This window comes from Cnephaeus nilssonii (genome assembly GCF_951640355.1).
Source record: "Cnephaeus nilssonii genome assembly, chromosome: 15".
Taxonomy (NCBI): Eukaryota; Metazoa; Chordata; class Mammalia; order Chiroptera; family Vespertilionidae; genus Cnephaeus; species Cnephaeus nilssonii.
This window is the reverse complement of record NC_137086.1, coordinates 33,184,756-33,206,150: the sequence shown is the minus strand read 5'-3', so window position 1 is coordinate 33,206,150 and position 21,395 is coordinate 33,184,756. Positions and strand designations below refer to the sequence as shown.

The 21,395-nt window shown below is 41.6% G+C and overlaps 1 protein-coding gene across 4 annotated transcripts in view; it reads right to left on the bottom strand.

Moving 5' to 3' along the window:
* LOC307111548 (uncharacterized protein) overlaps positions 1–21,395 on the bottom strand; it is a 688,174-nt gene that overhangs the window by 139,808 nt on the left and 526,971 nt on the right. The window lies entirely within an intron of this gene.

The window sequence follows — 21,395 nt, the reverse complement described above, 5'->3', positions numbered from 1 at the left end:
GCGTGGAGGGAGGCAGTCTTTGCGTAGGGTACCTGCACTGGTGTTTCTGAAACGCGTGGCGGGCACCACTCTCCCATGACCTGCTCAGCTAGAACTAAATGAGAAGATTGACTAGTTTTGCATCATTTGCATTGGACTTCCTCATTCTGACTTCCAAGGTCTCTTTTGCGAAACGAAGAGTAAGGTGTTCATTAATTCCCTTAGTCTGGTTACCGTTGTGAAACATTCATCTGCAAGAATGGATGGAAAGCCAGGAATCTTTCCCATGTAGCAAATAAAATTACTATTTCTCCAGTATTTCTCTGTGTGGAAGGTTGGTTCACTTCCACACAGAGAAATGCTGGTGCATTCATAAGCAGCATCCTCATATTTAAAGGAATGTTACCCCCAAGACTAAGTGGTCCTTGGAAATGCCAACTGCTGCTCTCCGGCCCCTTTGCATGTAAAGAGCTTCGTGCCATAGGAAAAGGTTCCTCTCTACCTTCTCAGCTTCCTTTTACTCAACCGGCTCTTTGTCACTTCGTTACAGCTAGTGAATATAGCAAAAATTGGATTCAGAAGAGAACCTTAAGCGTTATCATAATGCTTAGAAGAAATGGCTTCGCACTGTATAATCTATCAAAGGTGTCAGATTTACAAAATGCAGATTTTCTGTCACATTTGGGCACACTAAGCACTGTATCTTTTCGCGAAGGTGCTGACTGCTGTTTTAATGAGGCCCTTTGGTGGCTGTAAAAAAAACTGAGAGGAGAGGATTAGAGGGGTTACCCTAGATATTGTCTATTTGTCTTACAAATTTCACACTAACTACCAATTACATTGCCATAAACCTTTTGGCTACTTCAAACTGTATGCCATATAATACATAAAAAATATGCTATGTTAACTTAACCTCACCTATTTTATCCGCATAACTACAGCCACTGATGCAAGTAACATATCTAATGAAGCCAATAATGAGGTTCTTTAAAAGTAGTCTTGTTATAGGAATGATATTGAGCAGTTCAGTTAGAGGCTAAGGTCCATTATGGAACACTTCCGATATACTCTGGTCCCAGGTCTGGAAATATGCTGACACACTAATTCAAGCTCAAGAAGGGCATTAATCTTGCAACCTTCTACTTGTCATGCTTAATGGGACATCCTGCCTAGGTGAAATGAACCCGGTGTATTCAGGTAAACATAATTTAATAAGGAAAGATAAAAAGAAATAGACTTCTGGCATGACCCTAGTGAGACGAAGATATCAGTCATTTTATTTGAGAACCTAACTCACAAGAAGCATCTCCATGGGGCTTGATACAGGGTTGTACCCAGTAGGCACTCAAAAATATGTCTTGTAGTAAAGAGTAAGTGGAAAGATAATGGTTAAAGTTTTGAGATGTTGTCGTTGTTCCCCCACCCCAAATCCCCTGCAATCCATTTTGTTGGCGGGAATGATAATGCCAGACAGGGAAGGTAGCTGTGTTCATCTTGGGGAAGAAGACATATATTAATGTGGGGTTAAGCATCTGAGTGTGAAATCAAGATCCGCGACAATATAGCATGAGATTTAAAAAGCAGGCATGAATGTCAGTGAGTAACCATGCATCCTCTTTCATTTGCAATCACTCTTAAGTCTAATGAGCTTCCAAAAAGTGTGTCAAGGTTTCAGATAAGCTTCTAACAGGCAGCTGTTTGGAGCAAGTGGTAGTCTATCCTGCCAAACTGAGCATTGCTTCAGACACACACACACACACACACACACACACACACACACACACACACGAGGTATAGTGGGGCTCTAGCTCCCTCATTCCACACCTAGACACTGGTCTCCTACTGCTTTGAGAAAGACAAATCTAACATGGCCCTGAAGAACACTGACTGGTGTCAATATTTCAAACAGTTAAGTAACATCAAGAATCAAGATAGTTCATATTCTGGAGGGTGAATCAATGCTTCAGGTCACTGAATGGAGATTGTCATTAGAAAATTTGCCAAGTTCTCTAGGATTCAAAGATAAAAATGAACATTGCATGTTTGGTCAAGGTTTAAAAATTAGACAAGTGGAAAATATGACTCAAAAATATTATCTAACATCACCTGAGAACTGTTTCTTCCAATTATTTTCAGATAGGTTAAAATATGGTTTAATGGATTATTCAGGTGATGATGTGGTTAAATCTATTGTTGTGAATTTGAATTTATCACATTCTATATTTAGATAGCCAGGCACTTGTAAATCTACAGAGCTCATTTTTATGGAAAAATCAATGCATTTATCCCTCGCCCTTCCCCCCGAATAATATATGTTACTTGTGAAAATGAGTCTTTTACTTACAATTTATTTCTGACAGGAACAAAGAGAAATATATATGAACACTCAACAAATGAGTTAAAATAAAAGGATGAAGGGGACCCTTACCAATAAAAAATCTAGTTGGATAGCTCTGAGAGGATAGGGTTTTCTTCGCCTTCCCCCTCAGTGGTTGGAATACCTGCAGTGTGTCTTAGCTAGTCAAGCAACTTCTGCATGTCATCAGCATATATTTCCTAAATGCGAGGGTGTTATCAGTTCCACAAGGCATGATTATCCAAGATGGCAAAAATGCTGCCCATGCTAGAGGAACCAATTTGGCATGTACTTATTATCAGAATGGTTGTCGGAGAATCATATCAACAGAAGACAGTCGCTGTCCTGGGACAGTTGAATAGACTGGGGTATATGCAGAAAAACCAGACATTCGGAGGACCACAGCTAACTGTTTATTCATATTGGTATTTTTGTCCAAATCTCTTAAGTGTTGCATCTGCAAAATGCTGAGAAGAGTTACTTATTCATTAAGCACTTTGAATCATCGCTATAAGGAGCACCATGGAAACCAAAAGTAATGTACTACTTTGTTCTTCTTCCTGGTTGAACTCAAGGAAAGGACTCCCATCCCATAGTGATTAAAGGAGGAAGAAATGAACACATGGAAGGTGGCTCTTATAAACATTTTTATTTTTTAATGATGACAGCTGTGGATGAGTATCTATCCATCTCTGATCCTTAAATAAGGATTGGAGATTGATAAGCTGGCAGTCTTGGCAGTAACCATAAGGCTCTCCTCAAATCTCCAAGGCAAACCCAATAACTCTCCCTGCTCAGAGGCTGCCTCTAGAGGTCAATCCAGAGGTAGAGCTAATTCCTGGGGGGTTGCTTTGCTTGGCCATGATCTTGAACTCCAGGCCCCTATTCTTGCCCTTACCTGACACATAATTCTATCTAAGTAGGTATAATGAGATGAAAAAGAAAGAAAATTTACCAGTATAGTAGCGACATTTAGAATCTACGAGCTTGATTTCCAGAAAGCTGCATTAAAGTGAGATTTGGAATGAAAAAAAAATTGTTGATGTTTCTAATCATTCTAATAAAGTTATCTAGCTTCTGCCAGATCATTTTTTATACCAGGAGCTGTGCTCTATTCTATATGGAATAGACTATGCTAAGCTGGATAAAAAATGTCACCTTAGGCACCTGAATTAATAGTTCAGTTATGTACTCGGTTAAGTCTTTGCTATAGATCAGCATAAGTGTGCTAGACAGACAATTCTTTAGAGCTAACATTTTAAACAGGTGCCAAGGCCCCTTTGAGATCTGTGTGAATTATCCAGATTCGGGGGAGGGGGGGAGTTAAATATACAGTGCTCCCCCCCCCCTTTTCTTAGTTGCACTGAATAAGTAAAATTGCAGCAAAGTTGGCAAGAATAAATACTTCCTCGGTTTTTCTAAAGCTGCAATTAATGATAATGAAGCTATACCTTATATGGCAAGAAATACAGTACAAATTGGATAAGTAAGAAAAATGATCAGCCATTGTGCGCCTCCGATATAGTACATCAAGGTATTGCCACGGTGAGGCTATCTTTATTTTAAACCATTAAACAAAACAATATAAATCTGCAGGCAGGTGTTTCTTGTTGCAGAAGTATTGAAAGTTGTAATGCAAACAATCTAATTTTAGCATCTATGTAGAGTGTGAAGTAAATTTACTGATCATTGATGCATTGAGCATGGGAAGAAATAATCAGCAGGAGCTTTCAGCGAGATTATCCTATTAGAGCAGGAAGACTTCATGTGGTTGTTAAGGAAGTAGTCAAAAGCAGGTGATGGAAGTGGGGGTTTGACGACTCGTCAGTGGGCCCAGTGTACATGTTAAGTTGCTGTTTTCTGCTCAGCTAAGCAGCAGAGAATTGATATGTTAGCAATGAAGAGCAATGACAATTAAATTGTAACTGACCTACATGTTACCGTCATTACGCGTTCTCTTTTTTACTGCTTTCCCTCTTATTTAATCACACAGTATGGGGTTTTTATTAGGCTGTAATGTTAAAATCTTCATCCATTTAGCCATAAATGTGTGACTGGATATCTATCAGACTTCCTCGCACTATACAAACAAAGCCATTTTGCTGAATCACTGTTGACTTGTTTGTGGCCTAATTTAATGAGTGTAATAACTTACATTACTATCCAGTTAACATTTAGGAGCCCAGAAAAGACCTGCTAGCACGCAGTAAGCTACTGTATACATTCTCTATGCATATCATTCCCCTTTGCAGTAAATTTTATACAATAATATGCACTGCGTACAAGTTCAGCTTCCACCAGCTGAAGGTAGCATTATAAGAAGTCCACTGTGCTTAGGCTGAAATGCTTCTTACACACAAGAAACCCTGATTTGACTCCCTTTTGCTGGATACCATAGCAGTTGTATCTTAACCAGTTGGAAAAAACACACACAATAAACCCAGGTTATAACCTGCAGGCACAGATAGCTTAGTTCTTATATATATATATTTTACTGATGTTTTAATCATCCCTTTTTCCAAACTCAGGAATGAAAACTAGTTACTCAAGGACAGAGAGTGAAAAACCACTGTGAGTTAAACAAAATCAAGTTCCAGCAAATCAAATGGGTTGTCTCTATTTATATGCATGTGATTAAGATGTCTGTGATCTTGAATTATGTACCATTTTATTATTTCCCTATGAGAAAGCCACCCACCCTCCCCTTCAACCCACACACATCTATATGTTGTCTTGGTAAAGGTTTCTTTAACACAAACATGCTGCAATTTATTTGTGCTTCCATTGCATTACTTAAAAAAAAAGATTTTAAAAATTCTTTGTCACCTCATCTGCCTTAGCCATTTAACGAGCATCTGAAAATTCAGCAGATCAATTAAGTCACCAAAAAAAGTCTCATTATTTTCATACTAATGTTATGCATAGATGACAAAAGTAAAGCTCTTCACTTGCTCAAAATAACCATTATTTAAAAAGCAACACACACACACACACACACACACACACACACACATGCACACACCACATATATGGAGTTGACAATTTAGAAACAAGTATGTCACATTGAGAGATTTGGAGCAGTTGGACTTTGTTTTTTCTTTCCACTATCAGAGCAATATCACTGTATTGTTTGTGTAGAGATTTAAGTCTTTAATTACTATCTATTAGGCAATACCTCAGACTGACATTACAATCTTAGAAGCCTCTAATGATACTGTGGGAAGGAAATCATAGATGGGAGAGATACTTTCAATTTTATATCTTTCCATGAAATAGACAAAGGCAATCTTCAGGCCTCTCATCCCAGGGGAAACTGTGTCATTTTGGACAATTGAAAAATTACTTTTGTTTTCATAAATGATGGGTCAAGTACAATTTTTGAGTATACTAATTAGAGCTCCTACATCTGAAATTGCATCTTGACTGTTTAAGAAAAGCATTTTATGGACAAGTTTATGTAAAATAAGCTGCCAGATCCTGGAAATTAGGGGAGAAAAGGAACAATAATATAATTTCCTTTTTCACTAATGACCTCCTACTAATCCCAGGCACTGGAAAAGAAGGCTATTAAGATAAAAGATCAAAATCCTTGCTCTCAATGGCATATATTCTGGAGGGGGGGAACAAAACATGAACAAAATAATAACTAAGAAGCATATTAGAAGGTAAAAACTAAGAAGGAAAATGAGAGGAGGAGGAGTGCTGTGGGGAAGGTTGGAATTTAGGATGGGTGGTCATGGTAGACCACACTGAGAAGGTACATTTGAGCAAAGTCTGGAAGGAGCCAATTTAGAAACTTACATGAATGTGTAATCTAACTATATATCATATGTAAATTAAGGTGTAGCTTTATGCGTTGCACATTATATTAATTTTATAAGTGCTCTGAAGGTAGTGTGGAGTTTAGCCACCTAGAATACTGGCCCTTATGTCTCCCACACAACTTCCCATTTTGGATCCATATCCATTATTTGTTCTTGGAGAAAACCTGTCACTCGGGGGATCTGGAGTGATGCAGATCCAAGCCAGGTTGGGTGAAGGTGCATCTGTGTTATCTTGACTCTGCTGCTATGTAACATATAACATAAACACATGCTACTATGACCACTTGTTAGCACTTACTCCCAGCCAGGCACTGCCCATGAAACATCCTGTAATGTAGGCGTTATTATGTCCGATTCAAAGCTGAGTAGAGTGGAGCTTTGAGCAACATGGCAAAGTTCAGTCACTACTGAGTAAAGAAGTAAATTCTCTAACTCCCATAACCACAACCTTTTCCATACTAGCTAGGACAAAATAAAAAACAAAACAATACAATCTATAGTGTCAATCAAGATTATTCAGTGCATAGGAAGTTTAACAACAATTTGGCATAGCACCATTAAACATGAAGTTAAATGCTACCATTTATGCAAATTATGCAAATAATGAATGGTTAAGGTGGTACTCCTTGATATGAAGTGTAGAGACTAGATCGAACTTTTATGCCAATTTACTGATGCATCCTTCTATCCTGAGGATGGCTTCTGCAAACCCACATGGCACTTTTGTAGGGGTAGAAAATGGGTCTCTTTCTCCAGGTGGAGACAGCTCAGTGCTGGGACTAGGTGAGTGGACTGCCGGTAAGCTTTTTGTCCTCATTCAGTGCCATTGTGCACATAGGACCTGCACCAGCAATTCCAGGCAGTCCTACTTTCTAAACGTAAAACAGTGCCCACCTAGCTAGCAGGAGAAGTTAGAGAGGCTCACCTGTATTTGAAGTGGTTATTTTCCTCATGCTCTTGCGTGACTTCATCTTACAACACTAGGTATCTTAATAGACATTTTTAAAAATTCATAATGGCAACAGTAATATTAGGAACTTTAACTTAAAAAACTCTAAGAAGAAAGCAATTTATTTTGGCAACAGGACAATCTTGAATGAGCAGGTCTGAAGCTGTTGGGCACTTTCTCTCCACCTGCTTTCCATTCCTTTCCTTTCCAATCTCTGGAATGGAGCTACTTCAAAACGTCTTGGGATTGTTAAACAAATGTGGGCTTTTGAGCCAGAAAGAAGTGGGTTCAAAGTCCAGCTCTGCCATTTACAAACTGCATGGCTTTGGATAAATTCCTTCATCTTTCTATCTGAACTTGTTTCCTTATTGGTTTAAAAGAAATAGGATAATAGCTCTACTTTTCAAGATTTTTTTAGGGACATTAAATTTCCACCTGGAATTGTTTCTCCCTTCACTCTACCACCCAGCTGAGGTCTTCAGGAAAAGAGCCACATTCCTAGATCCAAGGCCTCCGGGATGTCACTGCCGCTCCGTCTTTAGGACCTCATCTCCAATCACTGCCATCTTCCATCCCTACAAACGTGCCCTCTAATCCTGCACTTCCTTTAGGCTCCCATAATACCAAGAGGATTTTAATTCCCCCAAATACACTATAATATGCCATGCCTCGATATCTTGTTCCATACTATTCCCTCTGCTTGGAATAGCCACATCTCCTTACTGTCTCTTTGAAACATTTCTATTTGTCCATAAATCGTGACTCAGTTTTTATGAAGATAAAATAAAAGAATACATGCTAAGTGCCCAGGACAGCGGACTGGCACATAGGAAAAACTCAGTAAGTGTTAGCTCCCTCTTCCCCTCTTCCCCTCTTCCCTATGCAAACTCCTTTCACAGAATTAAATATGCTACCTCCGCTCAGTAACGGCACCCATGTACAGCCCTTTCCTCCATCCCACTTTACTGGAGAGAGGCAATGTGGATGGCGTGGCAAAGAAAGCATCGAATTGAGGGTTATTCTGTCTCTGGTCTGATCCCAGATCTACTACGTTATTAACTCTAAACTTTGAGTGGATCATTTAAGCTTCATGGCCTTCATCAGTGATATTATTTACTTTTCTTGGATGGTTGTAAGAAACGTTAATGACTTCATGGTACATGGTCAATGAAAGTCACTATTAGTACACTAAGCAGATCAGCTACTATTCCTATACAGTGAGAACCCTCTGTATTACTCTGAATGCAGTCCAGAAAATTTAATCTTAAAAATACAAGTTGAATTATGTAGTTAATTTTTGAGTATAGGTGATTTTAAAGCTAGGAAAGAAATCCAATATCCAATCATGTTATATCTGAATCTGCTTTGTTGCACAGTGCATCATAGTGGAATTACTTTCAGCATTACTATGTATATTCTTTCATGTCTACCTCATTTAGTACATGATTAGTTCCTAAGTACAGACCATAAACTTTTCAGCATAATCTGGAATATAGACTATGGTTTGCTTGGGTTCAAATCCCAATGATGTCACCTAATTCTGTGACCTGGGGCATATTAACTTAAATTCCCTATATCTTGGTTTCCTCCCTCTAAAATGAGAATGATAATAACAATAGTGCATACCTTACAGAAGATTGTAAAGCCTAAATGGGTTGCTACATGTAACAGAATCTGGTACATTAAAAGTTATCAATCTTCATCATATTGTTATTAGCACAATTATAGTTATTGTTGTTACTGGTCCTAGTACCTATCAAAGAGCCTGCTTATGTATTAGGCACTCAATAAATCTTAGTTTAACATTTTATCAAATCCTCTTAAAATTTGGATGTTGTCATTTAGGATGGCTTCCCAATTAGAGGCTGAGCCCCTTACAGGCATCTCCAGATGGTGGAGTGTGAAAGGATCACTCTCTAATTGGCCCGAATTCCCCCAAGTAAGCCATTTCTCAGCACCATACTGAGGGCCTGAGGCCCTCTCACCCGGATACCTCTCCTTCCTTCACTCCTTCCATCAGGACTGGCTAGCCTTGAGGCAGTTGGCTTCTGTCTGCCTCTCCCACCAGCCACTGCCAAGGATGCTAGCCAGTCCTTTATTAGAGCCAGGTGGAGCTGGCAAACCAGATGTTGTCTGCCTTGTATTGCCTGGACTTGTGGATGCCAATCTTCCTCCTCCCTGGCTCCAGATTAATCTTTGGCATCTTTGCTTTTTTTCTGCAAACCCTGGACATTGGGGTCCCAGTAGCTCAGGACTTTCCTTGGGGGATTGGCACCGTTATGAAAGTGATAATCCTACCCTTCATTTACCTAGACTCACTAGCTAGTTTTCCTGGAAGTGGACTATGTATAAATGAATCGTGGCATGCTTTGCCTCCAGAATTCAAAGAAAATGAATACTACACAGATTCAGTACAAGGAGGAGGGGAACATACAAAACAACTAAGCAAGCAACTTCTGAATCTAGGTATCGTACCCCAAATCCTCTAATTCCGGGCACCTCTTCTAGGAAGTCTTCTATTGGTAATTATGCTGAGCCCCAAGCCGATTGATCTCTCTTTAGAGGGGAAGTGGAAAAAGAGAACTTAAGTGTTTTCAGCACTCAGCTCTCTTAACTGCTACAGCCACGGCAGGCTTATCTGGTGGGAGCTAGCAGGAAGCCTATAACGGCTTCATCCTACCTCTCCAAATGCTGGCAACAATTAAATAAATTCTTAAGAAGAGAATCAAAAAAGCAGGAGGCAAAATGAATGGCTTGTCCAAGTGCTGAGGAAGAAGAGGCTGTGTATTCAAGATGGAAAGAATATAAATACACACACACACACACACACACACACACACACACACACACACATATTATGTTGCAGATCTATAAAAATGTGAAATGTTATTTATTTTGAGAATACCCAGTCATTTCCATCTGTAGTAAGAATCCATAATAACATTCTCTGTTTATATAACTCCTTTCACCTCAAGAGATCCCAAATGCATTTCAGACAGCTCTATATACAAACAGAGGCCCTGAGCTTCGCCATCTCTGGAGCGGGTGGGAGCCGGGCAGAAAATGCATGTGTGCGGCAGGCACCACGGAGAGCGCTGATGGAAGAGGGCGAGTTGGTCAAGGACAGCAAGGCAACCCCCACATCCTTAAAACAGTGTCAGAGGGCCTTCAAAGTCTGGGTGACACCTCAAATTTTGATAGCTAATTAAGAAAGAAAGCTGAAGAGAAGTCCATTTATTTACTTTGGAGAGATGAAGGATGATGCGGGGCAGAGCAAGGTTAGAGAAGCAGTGACTCCAGGGAGTGGAAATAAATCTGAGGCATAGATCACAAAGTCTTCCCCTCCAGCCCATATATTCTTATTACACCGAATAAACTTAGGATGGGAGGACACATGAAAAGGTAATATCTGTTGATTCATTTATACCCTGTGTTCACCCACGATCTGCTCTCCCAGAAAGGACTGACTGGACCACCTGGAATTCTTTCTTTTTTCCTCCACCTTTTCAGTCCACAGCGTAGCTGGTCTGACTTCAAAATAATTCACATTTAACAAATGAGAACTAAGATGGCAGCCATGATTTCCAGGCATTCCCACCTCAGAAAGCAAAGCTGGACAGAAAAGTGTATTTCAACTGGACATAGAGTAGGTTCCAGGAGCTGCTAAAAACAACACACAGGAAACGTCCAAGGATCCAGGAAATAAACTGGAACACAGCTAGTCCCTGCTCAGAGAAAATATTACTGACCAACTACCCAGTTACCAGGATTATACTCAGGATTCTTAAATCATGCTTGTTCAAAGAAAAACAAAGCGGAAGTGGAAGATGGAATGAAGAGGCGTGTCCTACTGCGGAGAAAGAAGAAAGGAGATTCTGGGGCAGAAGTGGTCTGCCAACAGCTCTTGGAAACCTCCATTCTCCACACTGTCCTGTCAGCAACCCCTCCGGTGCCATGGTCCTTCCACTGAGGCACCCACACCAGAAACGTCCAGTGTCTGAGCCAGGCCAAAAGCTCGAGTTCCTGCTGGCTCAGACTTTATCTTCTTTAGGTCCTTCCTGGGACCTCAGGGACTTCCCACAGAAACTCAGCAAGAAGCCCAGGAAGGGATATAAGGACACTGAATTCCTTAGGCGTTTCCATTTTAAGCAAGGAGAAAGGTAAAGATTACCTGATATGGTAGACAAACCTCATTATTTAAGGTTGTGCCCTGTAAAGGGCTATGGAAAGAGGGATGATAGGGCAGGGGCCAACTGAGGTCACCCAAAAAGATTTTAGGAAAATCATCCCTTCCTAAAAATATGCCTTTACTCTGAACTTAGCCCATTAATGGTGGTCCACTTTAAAGGAATGCTTCCATGTTGAATAGGACTCTTAGATCACCTTAGGGAGGTAGGTAGAGTAAACATCTTACAACCAGAAAAGTGGGACTGAGACAAGCCAATGGTCTAGCCACCTCCAGGGCTGGAAATAGAGCCTTCTTACGGCAGAATTTCAAGTTCTACTTTACGTTGTCCAAAGTTATACTCAATACCTAGATCAAAATAGTTTTCCCACTGAAATACCTCTTGATGAGTCCAGTGTTTCACTTTGATCTTCAGAACCTTTAGCTTTCATTTCTCCATTAGCCTAAACATGGGCCAGAGGAGGGGAGGGTTTGTAGGGAGAAGAAACAGAATGTGTTTCCTCTTTGTAGTTCCAATTTGGTTCCTCCTTGCCACTCCACAACATCCGATCACAGTTTGAGATAGAATCAGAAAAGAAGACACTAACATAGATAAGTAGATGATGGATGGATGTAGATTTATTTTTAAAATATATTATATACTATATGAATTCTGATGAATTATCAAGAATATTTAAAAATCCGTATGAATAACCCTTAAATAGAAAAGATGGTCTTTTTTTGGTAAGATAGGGAAGGTTCAGAAAATCAAAGATTAAATAGCTTAAGCCTATGAAATTATCAGAACACTAGAAGCAAAGGATGTTTCCTGAATTCCAGAAGACCATGTTCAGAACCAACAAAGGGAGTGCTCCTTTGCACACTAGTCAGTAGACCTTAGAGCTCCCCCAAGTAGGCCTAGGCTTACAGATAAAAGCTCAATACTCCAGAAAGTTCAAGGAGAGCTGGGAGCATGGCAGAAACTCAATGAGACATCTGAAAAGTAACCTTTCTTCTTCCCAGCCATGAACGGCAGCTGCTCTCCGTGACATATTTCTCGGTGGCCCTATCAGAAACAACTCAGGGAGGATAAAAGGGCAAACGGGCACAATATGAACAGATTCTTAAATAAGGAATGGGTCACACTGTCCTTTTTCTGGCCTCAAGGCAAATTTCATCCTGTTCTAGAGTGTTCTACAGCTAATGGCAGAGCTGATCATAGGAATAATCATCTTCGGAGAAATTTTCTTACAATTGAGTGGGATGGGGACTTGCTGCATATTTAGAAAACATATAAGTATGTGTTAAGTGGAATTTTATCCCAGAAAAAGAATAAAAATAAAATAAGGACCAAGTAATAACCATCCACGTCTGTAAGGGCTACCAAGGGATCTATCAGAGTCCAGGGCTGTGTCATGGTCAGCTTTCAGGGTTTGGAGGAGGTGAAATTCTACCACATCCAAAAGGAGACCCCTCAAGGAACATAAGTGAACAATTCTACCAGCAGCATTATCTGTCATTGGACACCAGATGGCTGAGCCAATATAATTATGTGCGAGGTGCAGGGGGCATGTACCAGGTTAAGATAAGGAAGAGTTTCCATGTGGGAGAATGATTTGGCTATGGAAGCAGCAAATTCCTTCTCATTGATTATATTTTGAAAGGAACAAAGACTTTCTCTAAAAAGTGCTAAATAAATCCCAACTGACTATAGGAGCCAGCTAGGTAGCATAATGTGTGAATCAGCCAGGAAAAAATATATATATATATATATACGTTCAACATATGGAAATAATTTATGATTCCAGAAAGACATTTGCTATCTCCCATGTGTCTTCATAAAAGAACTCTTCCCAATCGACTTTTTGAAAGGGATAAATAAAAGACATTCATTTACTTCAAAACAAAAGCTGGGTGAAATGATAGCTGGTGACTGACACCCGCCTCAGCCCAAGAGCTAACAGAGAATGGAGGGGACAGCGGTAAGCTGAAGGGTGCATGCTCGGTGGAAACGGGAGAGCAAATCACGCTGATTGTTGCCATGTGGAGAGGCAGGCCCAATGTGGCCAGATTTTCCAATTTTATTTTTTAAGAAGGGCCAGAAATCTTGATGTGTACATGCAATCTCCCATTTTTAAATGTTGGTACAGTTATTTTCCAAAGACACTCTGTGGGCCAAACCAAACATGATGTAGGCTGGGTCTGGCCAACGGCCCACCAGTCCATGGCTTTTGCTGGAAAGAACAATTCTGTTATAAGTATGTGTGTGTGTGTGTGTGTGGGAGGGGGGAGGAGGTGAGGAGAGGATGGGGAATTATATGGTCTCTGAGGTTCTGGTGGGAGCCCAGTAAATAGCATCCCTTTTTCTGAATTCTGTACCAACTAAAAAATTGAGACAAAAGAGTGAACTGATGGGGGGCAAATTATAACCTTTCTTACTGAATTTTAAAGCAGGGTTGGGAAGGTTGGAAAGTGAGCCGCCTAGGATTAGAGATGCTGGCACTAGTCAGGCCTCTGCCTGCTCTCCACGCCCCCTGCCCCCCACCCACCCACCTGCAGGAGATGTGCTCCCTGCTGGCAGCTGGTTCCCTCCAGAAAGAGAGTAGAGCTCTCCAGGCTTGGCTTCTCCCTCCAGGCCCCCCATCAGATAGTTCACTCCTCCCACACCAACGGAGATGGAGGGGTGGGCAGGTGAACGGAGGGATTGATAGAGCCCAAGAGAGTTCCAGTTTCACAACAGTGGCGGGAGAGACCCGATCCCTCTTCAGAGTTATTTCCAGCCAAGGCCACCTCGTGCACACAGGGCATCTTTGTGTGAGTTACGAAAAGGCACTCCACCCTGGCAGATGAACTGCAGAAAGGCCATTCCCTACCGGCTGATGCGGCCCCAGGATGAGGCACACAGCTTGACAAGCACGGCCAGGGCTAGATTCCAGCCCACACTTGCCTACTCGGCCTGGTGCCTAAGTACGAAAACCCACAACTGCCCATAGCAGCCTGGCTTCAGACTCTAATAATCCTATCAATTTGGTTCCAGATTCTTCCGTCTCCAAAGTAACCGCACCGTGAATAGCACCCACTCTCTGCCCACCTCCAACAGTTGGAATTAATGTTGGTCCAAGCTGTGTCAAATTTGTGAATGGGGTGGAGCAGAAGAAAGGTTGACTGCTTGGCATAGCCTGTACCTTTATTGTTATTATTATTATTATTATTATTATTATTATTGTGCTCTCAACTTCCAAATCCCTAGGTTGGTAAAAATTTTCAAAAAATGAACAGACATTATTTTTTCAGCGTGTCAGAATTTAGGGAGGCTATAATCATTTCTTCACAATGTTTTTTTAGTCAAGAATGTATTAAGGGAGATGTTGTTTTATAAGTTTCCATGTACCACTGTGGCTTGTCCCAAATTATTTGTATTCAGATGTCAAACTATAATTGTTGGTTAGCAGCAAGGTTACCAGATGGGTTATAAAATGCATTTCAAATGACTACCAAAAGGACTTAAGAAAAATACAATGAACAGCTGGTGTGGTTGAGGCAGGCTGCAGTTTCCTTGTGAAACAAACAAAAAAAATTAACAGGATCTTCATTCGAGTTGAGCACATTTCTGTACCCATGAGCTCCTCAGTTCTAGAGTTCAACCCAAGAAGGAAGGAAGACAGCAGGCCCCAATGAAACAAAAAAAACAAACAAACAAAAAGGAGTGGAAATTTCTACTTATCGGAGGTGAGAGACATGCCCATGAAGGGGAAAGCAGGCAGAAAAACAAAGAATGCTTAGTTCAAGCTGATCTCTCTCTAAGGTTTCCTAAGGAGGGAAATGCAATCAGTGCTGTCTCCAGAGAGACCCGCCCAGATGTTAGACTTCTCCATTCTTTCACATTTCTACTCAGGCCAGGGGCTTTAGAAAAAAAATCAAATGTTTGACACTATTTAGCTGGGAGGGAGTTCCTTTCCTCTACCGCTTTGCCAACACACAGAATTCCCCACTTTTGCCAACCTATTTCCAGGTCACTGATGTGTTTTCAGAAAAGAAAGCAGACAAGGCCGATTAGATAATTTGCAAAGAACACTCTCTCAAAACTCTGCTTAATTGAGACCCACCCATTCATTCATTCGTTTACTTGACTAACAGGGATCAAGTATCCCTAACCAGTCAGCGTGATAACTGCTTCTGTTGCACCCTTTCCTTTCCTCTGATAGCACACAGTTCACAACCAAAGCTGTTTTCACGTACAGTTTAAAATCCTCATTTTTTTTTCTGCAATGAGATGAGCAAGGGACACATTTACCCCATAAAGATAAGGTGTGAGGAGGAAACAAGCAAATAAACCCCCTCCATTCCACCTGTAATTCTATGTGTTTAAAAAAAAATAAGAGAGAACATGTTTTTATTACGGAGGACATATATTTATCACTGTCATTTCCATCTCAGTGTACAGAGCGATATCCTACATAGAGGGAGTTCCTTGGAGGGAGCAAAAGCAAGTACCTCCTCCCCGTGGGCAACTGTGGTTATGCTAATCTCAGGGCAGAAGGCTGTGGCCAAGCCCTCTGGGTGCTGCACATGGTTTTCAGCATTTATCTTTCCAACTTCTGTGACTTGGAGACTTGTAAGGTGCAAAGCAGGCTGGCAGATAAATATCCCTCACGTCAGATGCCCATGACGATGAGCTTGCTTTCTCCTCTCGCTCCCTCACAAAGATAACAAACAGGAGGAAAGCGCAGCACATGGGAAGTGGAGTTAAAATGTACTGCACGTTACTAATCCTAACATAACATTGGCAGCTTGCACCATCCCCCTGCCAAACCCAAATTAACACGCTGCCTTACTGAAGGCAAAGGCTGCAGCTATATTTATAGCTCAATTAACAAGTTTCATAACTAAACCTCCAGAAGTTCTAGGCAAACCTGACAAATGCTGTGCATCTTAACACCACCGTGACCCTGCCAGAACGCCACCATCTCCTAACAGGGAGCAGCTCCTGCTATCACCTTGCAAGAACAATGATGATTGGCACTGGCCCATCTGATCAAGGGAAGCTGGCTGGGCACCCCGGCTCTTGTCAGGGGTACGTCTCGTAACAACTCCCAACCAACACACATACGGTTGATTCAGGCAGGCGGCAAATTCTTCTTCGTTTTGCAGAAGGATGGAAATGCCTGCTCCTCGGGAGCCAATGGCTGCAGAGAATGGCTGCCACCTGATCACAAAGAAGCTTTGGTCCTTCCGGGAACAGTGTAACACAAGCACAGGGTACGTCACTTGGTATTATAACTTTGAAAGAAGCAGAAGACCTCTTCATAATATCTGCTAAGCAGGTTATCTTTGCTTGAGGGAGAAGTTCTTCAGAGGATTCCTCATGAGCAGGAGGCACTGTCAGCATGGCTAGGAAGGGTGTGGCAGTCTTTTTAATACAGCACTTTGCAAACTGCCTTCAGCGTCCAGGCTTCCCCTTCATTTGCAAATAACATTCATACACATCTGGCTCTCTGAGGGACTGGGAGCTCTCTGAGTGTAAGGAGGAGGGAGCATTCTGTGACATTATGTCCTCCACAGCCCTTAGCTCAGAAGTAAATAATAGGAAGGGTTCAGCATTTGTGAATGAAGGAATGGATGGGTGACTTAAATTGGATGAATAAACAATTTAATAGATAAACAGTACTATTTTCCATAATACAATCAAAACTTATAATTCCGCAAACTCTTGATTTATTTTTTAGGCTGGAGTTACGTGTATTTCACACATCATCCGTACATATTCTTATGAACTATAATCCATCTCCAGCTACCTCTGTCATATGTCTCTTTCCCATTAAAAGCTGGGTACTGAGGTCACAGAAATTGGAAAAAGCACCTACAATCTGCTGGCCAGAGACCTTATTCCATTTCTATTGTTTCACACTCCTTGGTTACTATCATGGAAAGGAAGTAAATGGTCAACTATTAATGCTATTTTAATAAATTCAGGTGCATGACTTCTGTAAGTTACGAGTTCCTGAGCTTGACTTTTCCTCCCTGTAAAATGAAAGAGTTAATCTAGAATTATCTTTAAGTGTCTCTTCAACTTTAAAGTATTATGATTTTATTTTTCTGCCATCTAGTCACTCCTACACATATTAATGGCATGCTTTTTCTTTCTCCTATTCCCTTAAAAGGATGATTGCAGGAGATATATTTAACACACCAAACTTCTGAACCTAGTCTGACAGCACCTGCATATTTTTTTACCCTTTGCACACTCATTGCTGAGCCTTTGATTCCCAAGCACAGGGTATTTTTTCCAAAGAATAGGAATGGACCATTTTCTCAGGACAACTTTTGGCTGCTGATAAATCATAAAGCTACGAGCACAGGATAAAGAGGATAAGGCAAAATGAGGCACTGTGATCAAGGCAGACTGGAGAATTCTGCCAGGGTTCAGGGATCTATTGCCTCTCCCTGCTTTTTCAAGGAACAGAATCTGGGATAGACATGTCTCTGCACCAAGGACCATAAAGAGGTAGTCAAGTGGCCAAATATGACCCCCAAATATGTTCAGTGGGTCAGGTCACATGTAGTTTCTCTTACTGTTATTTTAATGTGAGTTTTAAATAAGTGCCTTTGTGTAGGTCACAGACTGTCCTGTAGCCCTAACCACTCCCTATGTCCTTTATCTCTCTTATCTTTTCATTCATTCCTGGTCCTTCTTCTCTGTCAAACTCACTGTACCTGTCTTCGCCCACTAGGATAGACTATTATGTCCCATGAGGGAAAGAGATTCTTCTATTTGTTCATTGTTATGTTCATTGCCTAGAAGAGTGCATGGCCCAGTAGGTATTTTGAAAATATTTGTTGAATAAATGAATCAATAAAACTACCCTTCCAATTGCTCCCTCTCAGAGCTCCCATCACACTCTGTTCACACCATCACAATTGCCTTAATTCAACACACATTTCTTAAGTACTAGACATTGTACCAAGCCCTAGAAATGCTAATGAATAAGACAGAATGAAGCAGAGTTCCTCGTCTCAAAAACTCACATTTAAGAGAAAGGATCAGGCACATAGACAAACTCACAACATAGCAAAATAGTTTTCATGTGAGACATATGTTAAAAGTTCTGTGTAAAGATCGACAGGAAAGCAGAAAACATTTGCAATATGCCTCATTACCTGTACAAGGAAGAGAGGGCATTCCATACAGAGAGAAGAGACTAGGCAAAGACCCAGAGCCATGAACATGCACCTGCTCAGGCCACAAACTGCTTCCATGTAGGCAGAAGAGGGCACGGAGGAGGAGTGGCTAGAGATGACCCTGGGAAGGTAGCACCTTTACAGGATTGCGAAGACCTTTAAGGCCAAGTTGAGGAGTTTAGATGCTATTCTGCAGGAAAGAGGCACAACTAAAACATTTCAACCATTTCCAGGAAGAGAATGGTGTTTTAGAAAGTGACCCTGACAGGGTGTAGGTTGGCATGAGAATAAGCTGGGAGGTTTTTACAGTGGTGCCAAGTAGTGGTGAGGGAAGCCTAAGGTAAGGCAAGAAAAGCTGTATTTCTTTCAGGAGAAGGTTATGCAATAAAAATTTTGGAGACAGAATTAACAAGTGAGAGAAAGAGAGGCGAGAGCCAAGTGTGGGCTTGAGCTTTCTGGCTTAGGTAAACTGGATAGTTAGATGATGGTGCTGCTGAGGGGCGGAAAAAAGAAGTTAGTAGCAGGGGTATAGGCACTGAATTGTCAATATGGTCAACGATGACCTTTTTCAGGGCAGTTTCAGAAAAGTGAGGGGAATGAACATAAATGCAGGTGATCAAAGGGTGAATATGATGTGAAAATTCAAAGGCTCCTAGAAGGTGTCATTCATTTATTTTTTAAAAAAAACTTGGTGAGGGAGGAAGGAGGGATGAATAGGCAGAGCACAGGAGATTTTTAGGGCAGTGACACTGTTCTGTATGACACTACAATGGCAGATATTTGTCATTCTCCATTTGTAAGAACCCAGAAAATGTACACCACCAAGAGGGGGCTCTGATGTAAATGATGGACTTTGGGGAATAATGATGTGCCAATATCGTTTTGTTGCTTATAATAAATGTGCCACTGTGGTGGGGGCTGTCATTAGTAGGGGAGGTTATGTGTGTGTGTGGAGACAGGGGATAGATGGGAAATCTCAATACTTTCTGCTCAGTCTTGTTGTGAACTTAAAACTGTTCTAAGAAATAAAGTTCATTAATTTAAAAAACTTGTTGACGTTTATAAGTCTATAAAGGGAAATAAGATTTTATCTTGAGAGGAAAGCAATGTCAGGAAAGATAGTGGTTTCCTTTCTCGCTTTTCGAATAAGAGAGACTTATTTTAGATGGTGACGTGTTCTGTGAGGAAAATATTTGAGAGAGAAATATAGCTGATGTAAATAAAAGTCTTTAGGACAGTGCCTGATGTGTAGTAATTGTTCAATAAATGTGAGATCCTTATCACTGCTATAATATCAATTACTTTCTTTTTTATCATATAGTCATTTAGGTCATTGCCCCAGCTCACTAATGAGACCATTAGCTCATATAGAGAAAGGCTGCAACTGCTTAGAGTTTGTGTTTCTTACAAGCACTTAGTACAATTTCTCCAACAAAATCTTCGTTCATTGATTGATTCATTAACACAGGTATTGAACAAATGGTAGAACTTGAATCTTCTCAAGCGGTCATTTTGGCTTCTGTCTCTATTCCAAGCATAGTTTAAGCATTTTTATCCTTCCCTTTGACATACCATATGGTATGTATTAAAAAAGGGGGTCTTATCCTTCTCAGATTACAATGAGAAACTTGTCTGTGTCAGTTATGAGACTTTAGCCACATGTAATATAATTACAGGTCTAGAAGAAGGAAGTTGGGGACTCTAGCTGGGACAGAATCAGAGACTCCATAATGACATCAAGAATTAGGTTCTGCATGGAGGCATGGAACAGACTCACATACCTCGATGTGGAAATGAGGGAACGAGAAGAAAACTTAAATATCTATATCATAGTCCATAGACATGGGCAATAGGGTGAAGACCTGAAGGGTGGGTAGGGACTGGGAGAAAGGGGTAAGGGGCGGGGGGAAGGGGAGATATCTCTAATACTATCAACTATCCAATCTAATAAAATGGTAATATGCAAATTAACCATCACTCCGCTACATAAGCCACGCCCACCAGCCAAGCCACGTCCACCAGCCAAGCCACGTCCACCAGCCAAGCCACGCCCACCAGCCAATCAGGGTGAGTATGCAAATTAACCCCAATCCAAGATGGCTACAGCCACAGAGAGCAAGGTTTCCTAGGTAACATAGGAAGCCAAGCTTTCCATAGCCGTTGCAGGCCTAAGCCTCCACTCAAGCTACAAAGTTTCAGTTATAGAAGGTAAACAAATTGAAACAAATGGCGGCAGAATGGAGCTTGAGAGAGCAGGCCAGGGTTGCTGGAGGCAACAGGGGAAACAAAGCTTTCCGCACACCCTGGCCGGGCCCACCCGCTTAAGGCTACAAAGTTTCAATTGTAGAAGGTGAATTAACTGCCACAGAAATGGCTGCCGCCCCAGGGAGCAGCAGGCTTGGCTCCGCTCCAGGCTACAAAGTTTCAATTGTAGAAGGAAAATAAATTCCAGATACCAGGGCCTCCGCTTGGGTCGCCAGGGGGCATGGCCGGCCTGCAAACCACCACAGGCCCCTCGCTCAGGCCACCCCACGCCCCAAGGGAACCCCACCCTTATCCGGGACACCCTTCAGGGCAAACCAGCTGGCCCCCACCCGTGCACCAGGCCTCTATCCTATCTAATAAAAGAGTAATATACAGATTGATCATCACTGCAACACACAATATAGCTGCCCCCATGTGGTCAAAGATCCTGCCCTCATGTGGACACAAGATGGCCAGCAGGAGAGGGCAGTTAGGAGGCACCCGGCCTGCAAGGGAGGGCAGTTGGAGGTGATCAACCCTGCAGGGGAGGGCAGTTAGAGGTGACCAGGCCAGCAGAGGAGAGAAGCTGGGGGCAAACAGGCTGGCAGGGGAGCAGTTAAGCATCAACCAGGCTGGCAGCAGAGTGGTTAGGGGGTGATCAGGCTGGCAGGCAGAAGCGGTTAGGGGCAATCAGGAAGG